At 34.1% G+C, this 17,256-nt stretch overlaps 1 long non-coding RNA gene across 1 annotated transcript; it reads right to left on the reverse strand.

The window, feature by feature from the left end:
* Positions 1–11,062: 11,062 nt before the first annotated feature.
* Positions 11,063–17,233, reverse strand: LOC141459425 (uncharacterized). The gene is made up of 3 exons (XR_012461476.1): positions 17,145–17,233; positions 16,951–17,071; positions 11,063–11,214 (listed from the first exon to the last, which is right to left on the reverse strand). It is a non-coding gene; the product is annotated as an uncharacterized lncRNA (long non-coding RNA).
* Positions 17,234–17,256: the final 23 nt, after the last annotated feature.

The raw sequence follows: 17,256 nt of genomic DNA on the forward strand, positions 1-17,256 counted from the left end.
ATACGAGGAGCTGGAGGCCGACCCAATTCTGGGCCTGCCTTCGGATTTTATGACTCCCAAATATAACTTCGACAAGCCTTTCAAAGTCTGTATTGGAGGCCGGGAGGCTTGGAGACGTGGACCCCCAGTTGTGGGAGACTCGTTGTGGTACACGGATGGCTCCAAGATGGAGGAGAGCGTAGGAGTGGGAGTGTACGGGGCGAAGCCGAAATGTAGTTTTTCGGTTAGCCTAGGAAAACTAGCTACAGTTTTTCAGGCTGAGCTAGCTGCAATTAGGTTCTGCGCTACCGAGATTAAAGGGCGAGGAATTATTAATTCCAAGGTCGTAATTTTCTCGGATAGTCAGGCTGCTCTACGGGCTATTAGTTCCTACCAGATCAATTCAAGACAGGTTTCGGACTGTCTGGGTGCTCTGAAGGAAATTAGTGACCAAAATAAGGTCTTTCTGGTTTGGGTGCCTGGTCATTCAGGACATAAGGGAAACGAAGCGGCAGATTTATTGGCCCGGGAAGGCTATGCGGGACACTTCGTTGGCCCGGAGCCCTGTTTTGGTGTTTCGAAGTGTGTTAAGACTGCGGCCATTAATTTGTGGGTGCAGAGTAGGTCTCAGGAGTGGTGGCTCGCCACCACTGGACAGAGACAGGCGAAGGAATTCATCAGAGGCTATTCGCCGAGGCTGACTGCAGAATTAATCCGTCAAGGCCGTGGGGCTATAAGGATAATTGTAGGCTTATTAACTGGCCACTGCAGGCTCAGAAAACACATGCATCGCATGGGCCTGGCAGAGGACATCCTTTGTAGGTTCTGCCAGGAAGAAGAGGAAACTGCACTGCACGTGTTGTGTCAGTGTGAGGGGCTTGTCTGGCTAAGGATGTTACTTCTCGGGGAGGAAAAACCAAGGCCTGAGAGCTTTACCCACGAGTCACTCTCCAGAATTAAGAGTCTGATTAAACGGACGGGTCTGGAGGGTGAGCTCTAAAGTCGGGGAGCCACAATAGATCCAAAGGGGTCGCAGTGGCGTAGGCCTTGAGAGGGCGGCCTAATTTCATCTAATCTAACTCTAAGTTAATGTTATCATTATTGCAAAGAAGCTCCTATAAACGAGTAATTATATAATATAGAGTAATTATAATTAATCAACATTACTACCGAGAGGTGCTTGCTCAACTCCGTGAAAGAGTAAGGAAAAAAACGACCCGATTTGTGGAAGAACAAGTCATGGGGTTCTCCATCAAGACAACGCGCCGGCTCACACTGCATTGTCTGTCAAGACGTTTCTAGCACAAGTACAAACATCCCAGTTTTAGGCCATCCGCCTTATTCGCCTAACCTGACCACATGTGACTTTTTGATCTGTTCCTCCAAAGTCAAATCTGCATTAAAAGGAACACGATTTTGAGTCCGTTGAAGCTGTGAAAGAAAAAGCGGCACGCGTCATGCAGGAGCTGACAGAAAAAGACTTCCAGCACGGTTTCGAACAATGGTAAATTCGCGTGGAGCGTTGTAGGGATAGGGGAGGGGTGTATATTGAAGATGATAATAACTAAATATGTATAGATTTAAAATGAAATGTTTTATAGCAATAGTCTCGTTATTTAATAGCCACACCTCGTAGTTTATCTTCCAAAATGTTATTGTCTTGTTTACTCGTAAAAGGGAATATAATAGCCAATAATTGTTCAAGTTTTCATAATAATCTGTTGAATGTGAAGCAAAATATTGAATCATAAATTAAGGGCGTGTTTTGAACCAAAACGAAGTTTAGTAAGCACTTTCTCCTTAACTAGTATTACATCAATAGAATTTATATAGTATTGATGCGTTCCAACTTTCAAAATAATATGAAAAATTTGGTACGAGATATTGTGACTTCAATTTTGAACGTGTTTTGAACCAAAACAAAATAAGTTTAGCAGTAATTATCTTTTAAAGAAATTCATCGTTTGATTGTATCTTTTACTCGTAATATAGAGACAGTTATTTTTATTTAAGTGTAATTAGATTCCATAATGATTTGATAAATGTGGAGCGAGATATTTTTGACTTAAATTTAAATAGTGTTTTGAACCATGCAACGTTTAGCTATTTTAATCTCCTGAACTAAAAGACATCGTTAAAATGGTGTAAGTTTGAAGGATTAATGATTTTAGGAGTATTGAGGTGCGGTCAATTAATCAAATTCAAACACAAAATTTTGTTTAATTTCACCAACGTTTCGGTAAATCTATTACCATCTTCAGGGTAGTGTAAAATTTGTGGAGTTTTAACTTTAAGATACATCAACATAACTGTTGATCAACTGTTGGTCTATTCAGTACCTATTCCTATGATTTGTGACCCAAAGAAAGTCAGGATCTACAAATCAATTACGAATATGGTAGCAAAGATTTTGGTAATTCTTTATCTGAACTATTTTTTTTCTGATTAAGTTCAACAGTTTGTTAGGAATGTAACATAAATACAACTTCTAGAAATTCTAAAAGTAATTGAAACAAAAAAACAATTAAAATGTCATTAAAAAATTCAAAAGAAGTAAAGTAGTATTATACTCTGCGCTGCTATCTCATAAAATAAAGATGTCAATTTAAACAGAGTTAAAGACAAATACTATTGTTATAAGACTAGTTAAGACAGTTTGCTGTAACTTGTGCATAATGGACGCTGATCTTTGTACGCGACTGAGCGACGAGAATTGAAACAGTATTCAGTAGGCTCTGAGTCATAACAAGGAGATGAATAAGACAATGAACATTTTTGGTAATTCTCTCTGGAACGGCTGTCCGGATAGAGTTCTGTGATTTATCATAGCCAATACTACATTGATTCGTCAGTGTGGAGTATTCTCGAGGAAATTCCTGAAGCATATAAAGGATTTAAAAGAGTTGAAGACAATTTAAAAGAGAAACGTCTCGCAGTAAATCTCGAAAAAGCTATAAAGCAAAATAAACGTTTTACGTATCGTTTGATTGTAAAAAAAAAGCCTTAAATTTTACAGGAAGTTAGCGGCAATTTTTCAAGTTCATCATCCGCTTTTCAGTGAAATTTTGAGTTAATGGGAACAAGGAGAAAAAAAACTTTCGAGAACTGAAAAATTGATTTAATTTTAATTAAAAGTTTTCCTAGATTAATTTTCTTTTTTTTCAATCAAAAGCGTTTAAGCTTCATTTAGTATTTTTGTCATTTTTAATTTTCCATTTCAATGAAACATACAGGGTGTTCATTTTAAGACGGCTCAAATGCATTTCATGCTTAAACGGTTGTTCTGAGCGAAAAATGGTACAGGAAAAATTTGTTACCTGTCACCTCTAGTTTCAGATTATGTGACTTCATTTTAGATTCCTGCCAGCATACGCGGCTGACGCGCGACCAAAAGTGAGGGTTCGCAGTTGACACCCCATTTTCATATACACTGTTTTAAAGAGTATAAAAAGTAATGAAAGAAACCGGAAACCGCAATTCGATATCTTCAAAATTAAAGGTGCTAGGCCATTTCAAAATCTGGTATTTTTAATCATATTTCAATTTTTTTAACTTGTTATCAAAGAGAAAGAAGAGCACGCGATAGGTCATTTTTATGTATTTTTTCATCCCCTTTCTACTAAAAATATTTCCAAGGCAGTAAAGATAGTATTTTTCTTAATATCGGGAAATAAGTCGTTTTCCGAGTGATTTTTCTAAGAAAAATCAAATGTTAAGAGTTTTAGATGTTCTCAAGCATACACAAAATGGGTAAAAATTAATTTTACATCTGTTCCAAACAAGAAGGTTTAATAATTTTTGGGTAATTTTGGGAGAGTTGCGTTTAATTACTAAAAAAATTGGAAACCTCCTGCCACATATTTAAGTGATCCAATATCTTTCATGTAAAGGATCAAACTTATTCCTTAATTTATCAAATAATGCACTTTACTCAACTTGTGAAGCATTTACTGTGCCTTCAAAGGTGCCTCCTCAGTTACAGAGAGCAGTTGATAACCTCCAGGCTAACCTGGCTTGTGAGTCAGAGGAGGCACCTTTGAAGGCACAGTACGACTTATTTCCCGATATTAAGAAAAATACTAGCTTTACTGCGTTGGCAATATTTTTAGTAGAAAGGGGATGAAAAAATACATAAAAATGACCTATCGCGTGCTCTTCTTTCTCTTTGATAACAAGTTAAAAAAACTGAAATATGATTAAAAATACCAGATTTTGAAATGGCCTAGCAACTTTAATTTTAAAGATATCGAATTGCGGTTTCCGGTTTCTTTCATTACTTTTTATACTCTTTAAAACTGTGTATATGAAAATGGGGGTCAACTACGAACCCTCACTTTTGGTCGCGCGTCAGCCGCGTATGCGGGCAGGAATCTAAAATGAAGTCGCATATTCTGAAACTAGAGGTGACAGGCAACAAATTTTTCCTCTACCATTTTTCGCCCAGAACAACCGTTTAAGCATGAAATGCATTTGAGCCGTCTTAAAATGAACTTAATATTCACTAAATCACTATTTTCTTAGCAAAAATAATAAATTAAGGCTATTTTTTATTGTTTCTTCAATTAATAAAGAGCCCTCTCACAATTAAGCGGTTTATGTTTTGTAAATACGTACGTTCAAATACGAGGGTCGTATGAAAAGTCCGTGCAAAAATAAAAACTACTTAATTTTTTGGGGTAAACCTTTTTTATTTTTCAACATAGTCTCCTTTTAGGCTTATACACTTCGTCCAACGCTGCTCTAGTTTGTTGATCCCTTCCGAATAATAGGATTTGTCCAAGTCTGAAAAATAGCCATTCGTTTCTGCAATCACCTCCTCGTTTGAATAAAATCTTTTTCCCGCCAGCCATTTCTTCATATTGTGGAACAAACAGTAGTCCGAGGGAGCCAAGTCTGGAGAATAGGGGGGATGTGAAACGAGTTGGAACCCTATTTCCATTAATTTTGCGACCACAACTGCTGAGGTGTGAGCTGGTGCGTTGTGATGGAAAAGGACTTTTTTGTGGGCCAATCGTGGGCGTTTTTCTGGCAGCTCGGTTTTCAAACGGTCCAATAACGATGAATAATATGCACCTGTAATAGTTTTACCCTTTTCCAGATAGTCGATGAGGATTATTCCTTGCGAATCCCAAAAGACAGTCGCCATAATCTTTCCGGCCGAAGGAACGGTCTTCGCCTTTTTTGCCGCAGATTCCCCATTGTTTAGATTGTTCTTTGGCCTCAGGAGTGTAGTGATGTATCCATGTTTCATCCACAGTGACGAAACGACTCTTAAAGTCCTGCGGATTCTTCTGGAACAGCTGCAAACCGTCCTTGCAACACTTCACACGATTTCGTTTTTGGTCAAGCGTGAGCAATCGCGGCACCCATCTTGCGGATAGCTTTGTCATGGTCCAAATGTTGATGCAAAATATTATGGACCCGTTCATTCGAGATGCCCACAGCCTAGCAATCTCACGCACCTTCACTCTTCTGTCATCCATCACCATATCATGGATTTTATCAATGATTTCTGGAGTAGTAACCTCAACAGGGCGTCCAGAACGTTCAGCGTCACTTGTGCCCATATGGCCACTCCGAAAATTTTGAAACCACTTATAAACTGTTCTAATCGAAGGTGCAGAGTCACCATAATGTTTATCAAGCTTCTCTTTAGTCTCCTGAGGCGTTTTGCCTTTCATAAAGTAGTGTTTAATCAACACACGAAATTCTTTTTCGTCCATTTTTTGAAAATCACTCGACTTCCTCGATTCAAACGAACGCCAAACACAAAGAAATAGACCGATCTGGCTGAAACTTGGTGTGTGTTCTTCCAAGAGATGCTACTAACTAAACATAACCTCGATACGCGCCAGTAGTGCTATCTCTCTGACTTTGCACGGACTTTTCAAACGACCCTCGTACTATAGTTAATTTTGTTCTGGGAAAATTATTTTTTCTGTTACCTTTTTTAACTTTATTATTACTTTTTTTAATGACGTTTAGGAGAATAAATTTAATTTTTTGTAACAGGCGTATTTATTATTATATCCAGTCATAGATAGCAGCACACTTAGATAATTTCCTAACTTAATTTTATTTATTCTTTCAGCCTATAGGTTTCGCTGTTGCCTGTTAAATGGCGTGGCGTCCATATTTTTAATTTAAATTTATTTAAACACTGAACTTTATTTTCTTCCAGTGACAAGCAGCCTTCATTCATACTTCTTCATTAAGATCAGTGGATTTACTTTGTACCAGTGGAAGGAACACAATAGATTAATTTTGTAGCGCTGTAGAATAACATAAAATAGTACGAAATACTAAATAATCTGTTCAGTTTTTAACTCTATTTTCTCGTAAACAAACAACTTTTCAGCGATTCTGTTGGTCTTTGAATATACAATATTGATTGATTTCAGCGCATTTTTATGGACATCATTTCAGTCTAATGTGCGCACAAAGTGATGAAGAGACAACCAAGATTTTTGTAAAAATTTACAAAGAATTCTTATTTTCAAAATTACAGTCGGAGAATAGTGGTGTTAGTGTTCCATACCGGATTTTCTGTTTTTAATATTTAGTATCACCTGAATAGACTTGAAGTAATATGAGTTTACTTCAATTATCCTTTAAGAAAAAAAAAAAATTTATACTATTCATTAAAAAATTCGTTATATTCAATATTATTAGTTGGGTATGTTAGGAGTAAAGAGGCAGGAAAAGAAAAGTATTGTGGAAGTACGAAGGAAATTCGGAAAAATGCAGGATTTAGAATTGGAGGCCCATCGATTAAAGTGGAAATGGGCAGGTCATGTGGCTCGAATGGTGGATAAAAGATGGGCAAAGAGGAGTTCTGAGTGGACGCCAAAGAGGTCGACAGGTAGTGAGTTGGAGAGATGAGATGACAGTTGGAATAGGTTGCGAGTGGTGGACCACAGCAAGCAGAGTTGTATGGGCGAAAGTTATGAAAAATTATTTTGAGTTGTACAAGTTAAAATTTATTAATGCATAAGAAAGAATTTTTTAGTTATTTTTTGTTGTAAATTATGTAGCCTATTTTGTTTTCAGTGTACTTTATTCTAACTTTTGCTTACTTAACCGTTCATTTAATTTATTTTAATTGCTTGTGTTTATTATTATTATTATTCAGCAAATAATGTGCCTCAGTACACTGATCCATTGATGGCGGTTAGAGTTCCCAACCGTAGTTTTGGTTACAAAAATTATTAAAATATAATAGTATATTCATTAGTACAGTAGCTTGGGTAAAAACTAAGGTATAAATTAAAACTGTCCGGTAGGAACTTTTATAAGAATTAATATAATATAGTATAGTTTTTACAAATAAATCCAATATAAGGAATAATATAATTTATTAAACATAACCGTTTATTAAATGCTTCGTTATTTACTGTTGACATTTTCAACTGTTTAAGTAATTCTAAGTTATTTAGTGGCAAAAATTTGAACTAACATGTATATTTCTTAGATACTAGTGCGACCTAGTGGCTACGTTCTGTATCAATATTGTATATAGCTTGACAATTTTTTAATTTTATTTGGTTCAGCAAGATTCATTTGGCAATTCCTTCGCAATAAATAAATAAGTAAACAAATAATTAAATCAGTAAATAAATAAATAATAAACTGGAGCAAATACTCTCATGACTTTCTCTTATTCCAATTTAAATAATTAACTTTTCTTGTAATAAGGTAAGCTGACTTTAATTTTGTGCATGCTTTATTGTAATAAATAGTAAATTTGTAAGAAGCTTGAGTTATCAGCAGCACCCAGAAGTAGCTCACTGAACTAAATGTTTCCTTAAAAAAATAAATAAATAAATCCAATGTGATGATGGCTTAACCTACATTATATCTAGGGTTACCATATATTTTTTACGCCAAACCGGGACAGTCAGGTAAAAATAAATGAATAGCTTAATTTGTTAGATTTTTTTTTATTGTTAATAAAGTATAACTTACACTTTTATGAATATTTTGCTATTACAAGTTATTAATATTATTGAGTGTCACAAAACTAAACGATTATCGTAAAAAAATCACAAAAAAATGTAGGTATTAAATATAAAAATACAATAAAATGCACTTACACATATTAATAGTAGTAATATATGTATATTATTTACTTGTACAAGAGTATTTCTCAGAAGATTGTACTTTTTTTTAGAAAGTTTTCGTCATTTCTAATTAAATCATAAAATTTACTACATTTCAAATTTAGATTAGTTTTACAAAATAATAAGGCACCAACGTTACACTCGAGCAAACGATTTCTTTATATTTAACAAATATTAAATCTTTTTTTTTAACCTTTAAAAACCGGGACACATTTAACAACCTGCTGGGACGCTGGGACAAGTGCTTAAAATCGGGACAGTCCCGGCCAAACCGAGACGTATGGTAACCCTAATTATATCCAAAGTGTAAATGAATCTCTTTCGAGTTACTCTAGCCATATTGACCTTCCGACCGATTAGTTAAGAAGATTTTTTTATGTTCAAGAAATTTTTCAAAAGAAAGGTCAGCTGTAAAAAAAAAAAAGAAGATGAATTTAAAACATATAAAACGTACGTTCTTGGCGTATCAAGAAAACTTTTTAGAAAGAATTTTTATTTTTCTCTTGTGAGACCTACATTGATGTACAGATCAGTAATTTGGTCTCAAATAGTCCAACCCTTCTGTTAACCCTTAACTGTACAGTGTGGCCCTTTTGACATTATTTCTCCTTGCTACTTTGTATCTGGATAACCAGTTTTTCTTACTTTTTGCATTTGCCCTTTCATCAGGGAGCGGTGCCTCGTGATCATTTCCTCCCACGCAGATTTTAATTTGCTTGTAATTCTATTACAATTTAATATTCGTCTTCGAAATTTTGTCTAGCTGAACTTGAGACTTGAGACAGTGCAAAGTCAGGATGAGGTATGTTTGTTAATGCTCGGGACAGCTGCAGTCCCTGACTTGATTAGTAACCACTAAAAACCACTTGATTCTATTCAGTGACGACCGATTCTCTCGCAGTGACCCTAAATTTTTTGTTTTTTTAATGATGTTTTCCTTACTGTGGACCCTCTTTGTATTTCGATTTGCTCTAAATAAGATCTGAATTTATTGGAGAACAACCGACACTGGGATGTATGCATTAATGACGGCATGTCACATCAAAATCAAATTCGTGCATTGTGTGCAATCATATTGTGATTTCATTTCCAACTAAATGGTTGAAGATATTTTCCTTTGATTACGCAAGAAAAATTCAAATATGAACAACGCCATATTGAATCTATGAACATTCAATTTAACAAGGCGATCGGAAATATTGAAAGGGAATCTAGAAATATTTAGTTATAGCGTGTGATGTTTTAGCCGGTGGGTTCAGGGCTATTTGTTGCACATTGAAATCTATGAACATTCAATTTAACAAGGCGATCAGTTAGTAAACTCAGGAAAGATAAAAAAAAAAAAAAAGATACGAGTATCTTTTTGGAATTTGAAAGGGCAAATAATGGTAGTTACTTGTTTGGCTTTCTGATAAACCAAAAAAAAAACAAAAACGTGTTGTAACAATCAATATGCCCTTATGAAAACAAACTCCGAAATTGGAATGCCTGAAATATTAACCTTCTGCAATTCAATTATGTTCAGGGTAGACGTAGTATTTTATTTTTTAATGTGTGAATAATATTAAATTTTGAAATGTAACAATATGCATTTAAACTGAAATAAATTTTGTTAAATATAGTGTTAAAATTTAGGATAATAATACTAAACTATAACTTACTATGAATTATTACGTTATCACTGAAAATAAAAATTAAAAAATATCAGTACCTTAGGAAAATACTTACAGCAGGGGTCGCCAAACCTTTTTTGATCATGGACCCCTTATATAATTTTTGGAAATCTCCATCGACCCCGATAAAAGTAATTTTCGTTAATTAAAATGAAACTATCTATTAGGTACTGTGTTTGTACATTTATTTTATGATTTTAAACATTTATTAAAGTAATTTTACATTGTGTAACAATAGTTTTATGAAAAATATCTTAATGTTGAAATTTATATACCTTAATATTTATTTATTAAATAATAAGTAAAATTATAAATAAGTACAGTAACTACAGTATTGCTTCTTAATTAATGAGATGGGTGTGCCTGGTGTTTCTTTGCGATGGTTCGCTATATTGGGTTCGAAATTGTTTTTCCTTCGACCCCAGTCTCAGATCGACCCCTACTTTTGCTATATAGACCCCTGGGGGTCTATATAGACCACTTTGGCGACCTCTGACATATAAGGACACTAGATAAGGTACAAAAATACCTTGGGACTTTTTTCTGTTGTCTTAGTTGAAAGGAAAACCAACAGAGAGCATTGTAAGCACGGCTACTCTCATTTTTATAATACAATAGATTTTTGTAAGCTCTTTGTGGAATTAAAATTGAGATAAAGCATTTCCAAAAATTAATAATTTCACTTTGATATTCCATCAACATTTTTTATAGAAAATATTTTTCGTCTAGGGAATGGAGAAATTTATTATCACTGAATTTATATTTGTAGCCAAATGGGTACAATGCACATTTTGTCTGATATATGATTCAAATGGTATGTTTTTCTTTATTTCGAAAATTTTCTAAGTATTTTTAAATTTATTAACAACTGGCTGTACCCGGCAACGCTTCGTTGTAGATTTCTGCTGTGAAATCCGTTGTTCATATTTGAATTTTTCTTGCGTAATCAAAGGAAAATATCTTCAACCATTTAGTTGGAGATGAAATCACAATATGATTGCACACAATGCACGAATTTGATTTTGATGTGACATGCCGTCATTAATGCATACATCCCAGTGTCGGTCGTTCTCCAATAAATTCAGAGCTTGACATGCATTGTGGAAAGTGGTATGTCGTAAAGCCGTTGTCCAAATTCTCAGTTGCTGGAAGACGTTGGACCGGGGCACCTTTACCAACCACAGCTTGCGAAGAAAGAAGCATTCATCTTGATTGGGATGTGCACGGTGTACAGTCTGCCTATCGTAGTTTCTTTAAATATGCGCCAGGTTGTCCGTCGACTTGCTCTCCTCGTTTGTGTCGTTCAAATAATTTTCTACTCGCATTCCATGTGTAGCACGTAGGCACTTCCAAATACAGCAGTGTTTTCGGCAAACGCAACGTGAAGAAAGCAGTTAACATTGTAGCCGGTGGGTTCAGGGCTATTTGTTGCACATTGAAATCTATGAACATTCAATTTAACAAGGCGATCAGAAATATTGAAAGGGAATCTAGACATATTTAGTTATAGCGTGTGATGTTTTTACGTCTAACAGATGGGGGTATGTTATTTTTTTGTTTTAAACATGTTATTACCTGTCACTGGTGTGACATCTATGTAATGGGTATATAAAAACACGCCCTTATTCGAATGCTACGATGTGTCAAAATATCAAAGCAATCGGTGAAGAACTTCCAAAGATTTAAGGTTTTGAACATACGAACCTTTACATTTTTATTTATATTGATTGATTGCTAGCTTTCCTTTCTGTATGTTTATATAATAACTTATCCAAGGTTAGGATTATCACCGCATTAAAAGGAAATCTTAGAAATGGGATAGCAACCGCTTTTTAAACCTTTAAAATTGGATAAATGCTTTACCAGCAAGAGGAAGCCAAAAAAGATAATGGACTAATTACGGTCAAAGCAATAATTATTCACCAACTAAACTAGGCAAAAAAAAAAAAAAAAAAATGAAAAATGAAAAACCACTTACAACCCTATTCCATACAACAAAAGATCTTGCCTTGTACGCTGATGACGTGGCCTTTTACACGTCATCTTGGAGAATGGACACCATCACCAACAGACTTACTCTTGCAATAGACAGACTTAGAAAATTCTGCAGTAAATGGAAGATTAAAATTAACCAAGACAAGACTAACGCTATACTCTTTACCAAACGTAGACCCTCTTTTAATCGACAAATTAGACTCAATAATTCTCTGATCCCGTGGTCTACCCACGTTAAGTACCTAGGCCTAACTTTGGACTAACAAACTGACTTTCACTACGCACGTTCAGGACAAAGTAAACTCAGGCAAACTGGACTACAAGACTATTATTTCCTCTAATCTCACGTGGCTCCAAAATGACTGAGACCTACAAACTCCTTCTTTACAAAGTGGTCATCAGGCCGATGTTGCTCTACGCCAGCTCCACCTGGAGCCTGACTTGTAAGTAGTAACATCAAGAAACTTCAGGACAACACAGAACGATGCTCTTAGACTCTCCTCACCGTACTAAAATCGACTCACTCCACGAGACTGCATCCATTATCCCCCGTACACTCCTATATCCAAAATCTTCTGCTGAAACTTCAGGACAACGCAGAACAAATTTCTCAGACTTAGCGACAGACTCTCCTCGGCGCACTAAGAATTGACTCTATTAAGTCACTTTTTATTTTATTTTTACTTAATTATATAAAAATAAAAAGCACCTAACTTCCGGCTGACGGATTACCAAACCGGATACGCTTTTGTTTTCCATTTTAAAAAAAATTATACAGGGTGATCCATTTAAAACGCACCAATCGCTAATAACTTTTTAGAAAAGCGGAATTTCAAAAAAAAAAAAACACTAAGTAAACTATATGTTTTTTTTAGTCTACTTTTCAAATTTTCCACCCCCGATGCTGTACTAGTTAGCCCTGTAACTCCCGATGCGGAGTTTCATAAGGACCACGGATTTTGACAATGTTTATGAAAACTACATAAAAAATTGTGAAAAATGCCGTTAACCGCGTTTCGATATCCCTAATATCATTTGAGATAATTAAGATCAAAGTTACAATTTTATCTATTCGTGATCGGTTTTCAATATTAATTTTCCACCAGAAATACACGTTTTGGGGAGGTCCTCTGGCTGCAAAAAATGTTATTTGTGAAGCAAAGAACAAAAAAAAATGATAATTGAAGATTTTAATGAATGTTATGTAATGATAGTGGGAGAATCAGGATAAATTTGTTTTATCATCAAATAAAAGCAACCATCACATCATGTTAATGTACCTCGTATGCAAGACTTCTTGACCTATGGTTACGGTAAGAATATCTTGCCAGGGTGTTAATCTAGTGGTCAAGAGCGTGGCTTTTGTAAGTGGGAGATCCCCAGTTCGAATCCCTCGTATGACTACATTTTATTAAACAAAGTATAATGATGTATTAAGTATTATGAATAACTGCATACGCGGGATTCGAACCGGTGATCTCTCACTTACAAAACCACGCTCTTGATCATTAGACCAACACCCTGGCAAGATATTCTTACCGCAATCATAGGTCATGAAGTCAGGGTACATTAAAATGATGTGATGGTTGCTTTTATTTGATGATAAAACAAATTTATCCTGATTCTCCCACAACCATTACATTACACTAAATTTTTTAAAATCTTCAATTATTATTATTTTTGTTTTTTGCGTCACAAATAACCTTTCTTTTTTGTAGTCAGAGGACCTCCCCAAAACGGTGTAGTTGTGGTGGAAAATTAATACTGAAAACCGTTCACGAATAAGATAAAATTGTAACTTTGATCTTAAATATCTGGACAAATATTAGGGATATCGAAACGCGGATAACGCCATTTTTCGCAATTTTTTATGCGGTTTTCATAATCATTGTCAAAATCAGTGGTCCTTATGAAACCCCGATCAGGTTTTTGGCCGTAACTCCGCCAAAAATAAAGATGCAGCATCGGGGGTGGAAAATTTGAAAACTAGACCGAAAAAAACATATAGTTTACTTCGTGGGTTTTTTCAAAATTCCGCTTTCCTAAAAAGTTATTAGCGATTGGTGCGTTTTTAAATAGATTTCCCTGTATATCTTTCTGTTCCTTTATCCTTAACTCCATATCTTCTAGAAATTATAAAGCTATCGTTTTTAGAACCTAAACCATTCGCAACTATCCTACACTAGTTCTTGGGAATTCCAAGTATTTTCCTTTTTAAGTAGGCATTGCAATATCTATGACTTTTATTTCATAGAATATGGATGCGTGATGTAATAATTGCTGGATAACAATGACCTCACAATAAAGCCACTAGTCTAGTCTCTCCACGACCATATAGAGAGTATCTACCATCCATATTAATTTGAGGTGAACGTTTAAAAAATAATTTGTAACAATTGTATTGATAAAAGAAATTACAAACAAAATTTTTAAAAACAGTAAAAACAAAATTACCATTTTCCTAACTGCTGGTAACTAATAGAATGAGGCTAATTGTTTATAGAATCAAAAATTTATTTGCGGTTTGAGAATATATTACATTAAAATTATCTATTACAATATTAAATTACAAAGAGAGCACCCAACATGGGAGAATTCTTACGAAAGTGCTGTGTAGTGGCCATGGTTTAATGGCTGGATAAATAACTCTAGTTTAACACAAAAAATCTGTTCCCAGAAACCAGCCATTCCATTTTAATGCCGAGAATACAATGATTTATAGCTATCTGTACAAGTCTCAAATGATGAACGTTTTTTTGGAGTCCAGATTTGGACGCCTTACGTGAGATAAGAAATCTTTTACAAGGAAGTACACACCTTTTAGGAAGTGTATATCACTTACAAAGACCTGTACATCATTTACAAAGAAGTGTACATCATTTACAAAGAGTGTACATCATTTACAAAGAGTGTACATAATTTACAAAGAAGTGTACATCATTTACAAAGAAGTGTACATCATTTACAAAGAAGTGTACATCATTTACAAAGAGGGTACATCATTTACAAGGAATTCATACATCTTTTATTGACAAGAAAGTATATATCAACAGCTTTTAATCTCAGAGTTACTAATTTTAATTTTCCATAGGTAAGAAGCAATGTTTTTTTTTGTTGACTAATAGTTAGATCCAAAATTTATGTATCGATAAATTAAGCTAATCACCATCCGGAATCTAAAAGTGCCTTTAAATAAATTTTTCGATAGAAAATGTATCAAATAAAAGTTATATATCGATACTTATACGATGAGTTTACCTGGAGCTGTTCCAGGAAACCTCAAAATAATAAAAATAATATGGGCGCAAATGGTCACGAAGTCAAAAAAATAATAAATCTAGTTAAAAAGCATTGTCGGTTAGCTGTTTCTGTTTAAAAGTTTATTGCCAGGCCCAATCTATCCACCTAAACCAGGGGACAGCAACCTATTTTAAGTAGATCGCCATTTCTCCTTAAATAATTTTAATAAATCTTACCAAGAGCCGCAAGGATGATAGTGTAAACAAACTCTGAAGATCATTTGTATCAACAATTTATTATTTTATGATATTCAATAACATTTAAATGTTTTAAAACTGTCCGGTAGGACAGTGGTAAAAAGGTTAATCGTCAAAAACTGTACGAAAAAGCGTATCGTTGAAAAACACCCAACTTTGACAATTTTATATATTAATTTTCACATATTGCAAAGTAAATAAACGAATAAATAATAACTAAACCTGTATTTGAATGAAAATGGCGGCAGTCTTTTATAATTACGTACTGTATTTTAAAATAATTCTATTCAATTTCAGAAAATATCTTTACTTTAATAAATGAAATTTTCATTTATTTCAATAAAATTGAAATATACAATTGATTTTGGACAGGCTGAAGAGCCACAAAAATTTGGATAAAAGAGGCGCATGCGGCTCGCGAGCCGCGGGTTGCCGACCCCTGACCTAAACCAAATTTACAATATGAACTCCTTTCAGTAATTTAGCAGAGAAAGAAAAAGAGTCTTTTAAAAGAAACCAACTAGCCACGAGGATGTAAAAATAACTGCCAATTTCAGTCATATTTTGTATTTTTTTGTTTTATTATTATGCTGAGCTTTCGACCTATGGGACTAGGTCATCTTCAGCACTGTGGGACATATTTACAGTATGGTAACAATACAGATATTAAAATGAATATGTATAATGTAACGTAATTTACAAAATTATTTACCTAATTAACAATGTAATATTTTACAACTTAAAATCAGAAACCAACACAAAAAAGGAAAGTGCTAGAAATGATATACATATCAAAGACAGAAAACAGTCTAAATTTCAAAACTGACACCAACAATTTAAACAACATATACGCCAACTTATTTACAAAAAAAAAACTTGACAATTGGCAACATTGATCTCCTCACAACCAAACACATAAAAACCGATCACACTCAGACCATGAGCAGACAAGACAGAAGACACGCCAACCTTTAATGATGTAAAATATTATTGTACGTACTTACTAACCTAAGAACTGTAAAGATTAATCAAACCATTGATGCTACATGTACATAATAATGATGTCAAAAAAATAACGAAAAAATTTTTGAAGTTTTTGGTTCCAACAATTTTTCATTCCTGATATATTAATTCACACATACAGACAATTTCTAAAAACCCAGGAATCTCAAAACACGTGAAAACTCCATATTTAAAATTTGTCAAAATTGCATTACTTCCACTTATTAGTAGTAAGAGAGATTGAAAGAATCGAAAATAATTATTGTTTAGATGGAGGCTTTTTGGATTAGAATTATATTATTTATAAAACAAGTAATATTGTATTATTGATTGAGGTGAAGTAATGTCAACAAATAACGTAGGACACATATTTAATTGTTTTGTCACTATTTGTTGACAATTTTATTTCCTTATAAAGCGGTTTGCTAATCGCTTTGCCACTATTGTTAGGAAGGCAGGTGTTGAAATAGTCACGCAGATATTGCCTTTCTTGAAAACATTTCTTCTATTCAAAAATGTCAATACTAAATATTAAATTTTCCATTTTGAAAGAGTTTTCAAAATAATAAAAATTACTGCGTAGCGATAGTCAATAATTTTTGAGAAGAGCCCCAAAAAAAAGATTGTGCATTACGGGTTTTTCTCTGAGTTAAAATTAGCAACAAATTTATTTCATTGCCTTACCTTACTAATCACCAAATGCTGCCGTAGAGTCGAGTTATTGTCTAAGAACCAATAAATATGTAAGTCACTTGCGCACCACGCAAAACAATTGTTTTTAGTTTGTACAGGATAGGCTCTCAACCTTAAAAATTAACTTGAAATAACTCAAAAAAAATATTTTATAATAAGCTAATTTCTTTATTATTTCTTAATACCTTCAAAATTAACCTCATTTAGTAGAAAGACTGCTCTTCATTGCTCATTTCAAAAAGTTACTACTTTTTAATTATAGTAGGTTTCCCTGTAGGTTACATTTCAGTGTAATGA

Source organism: Rhodnius prolixus, unplaced genomic scaffold (genome assembly GCF_049639745.1).
Source record: "Rhodnius prolixus isolate KJV_2025 unplaced genomic scaffold, Rpr scaffold_11, whole genome shotgun sequence".
Classification (NCBI taxonomy): domain Eukaryota; kingdom Metazoa; phylum Arthropoda; class Insecta; order Hemiptera; family Reduviidae; genus Rhodnius; species Rhodnius prolixus.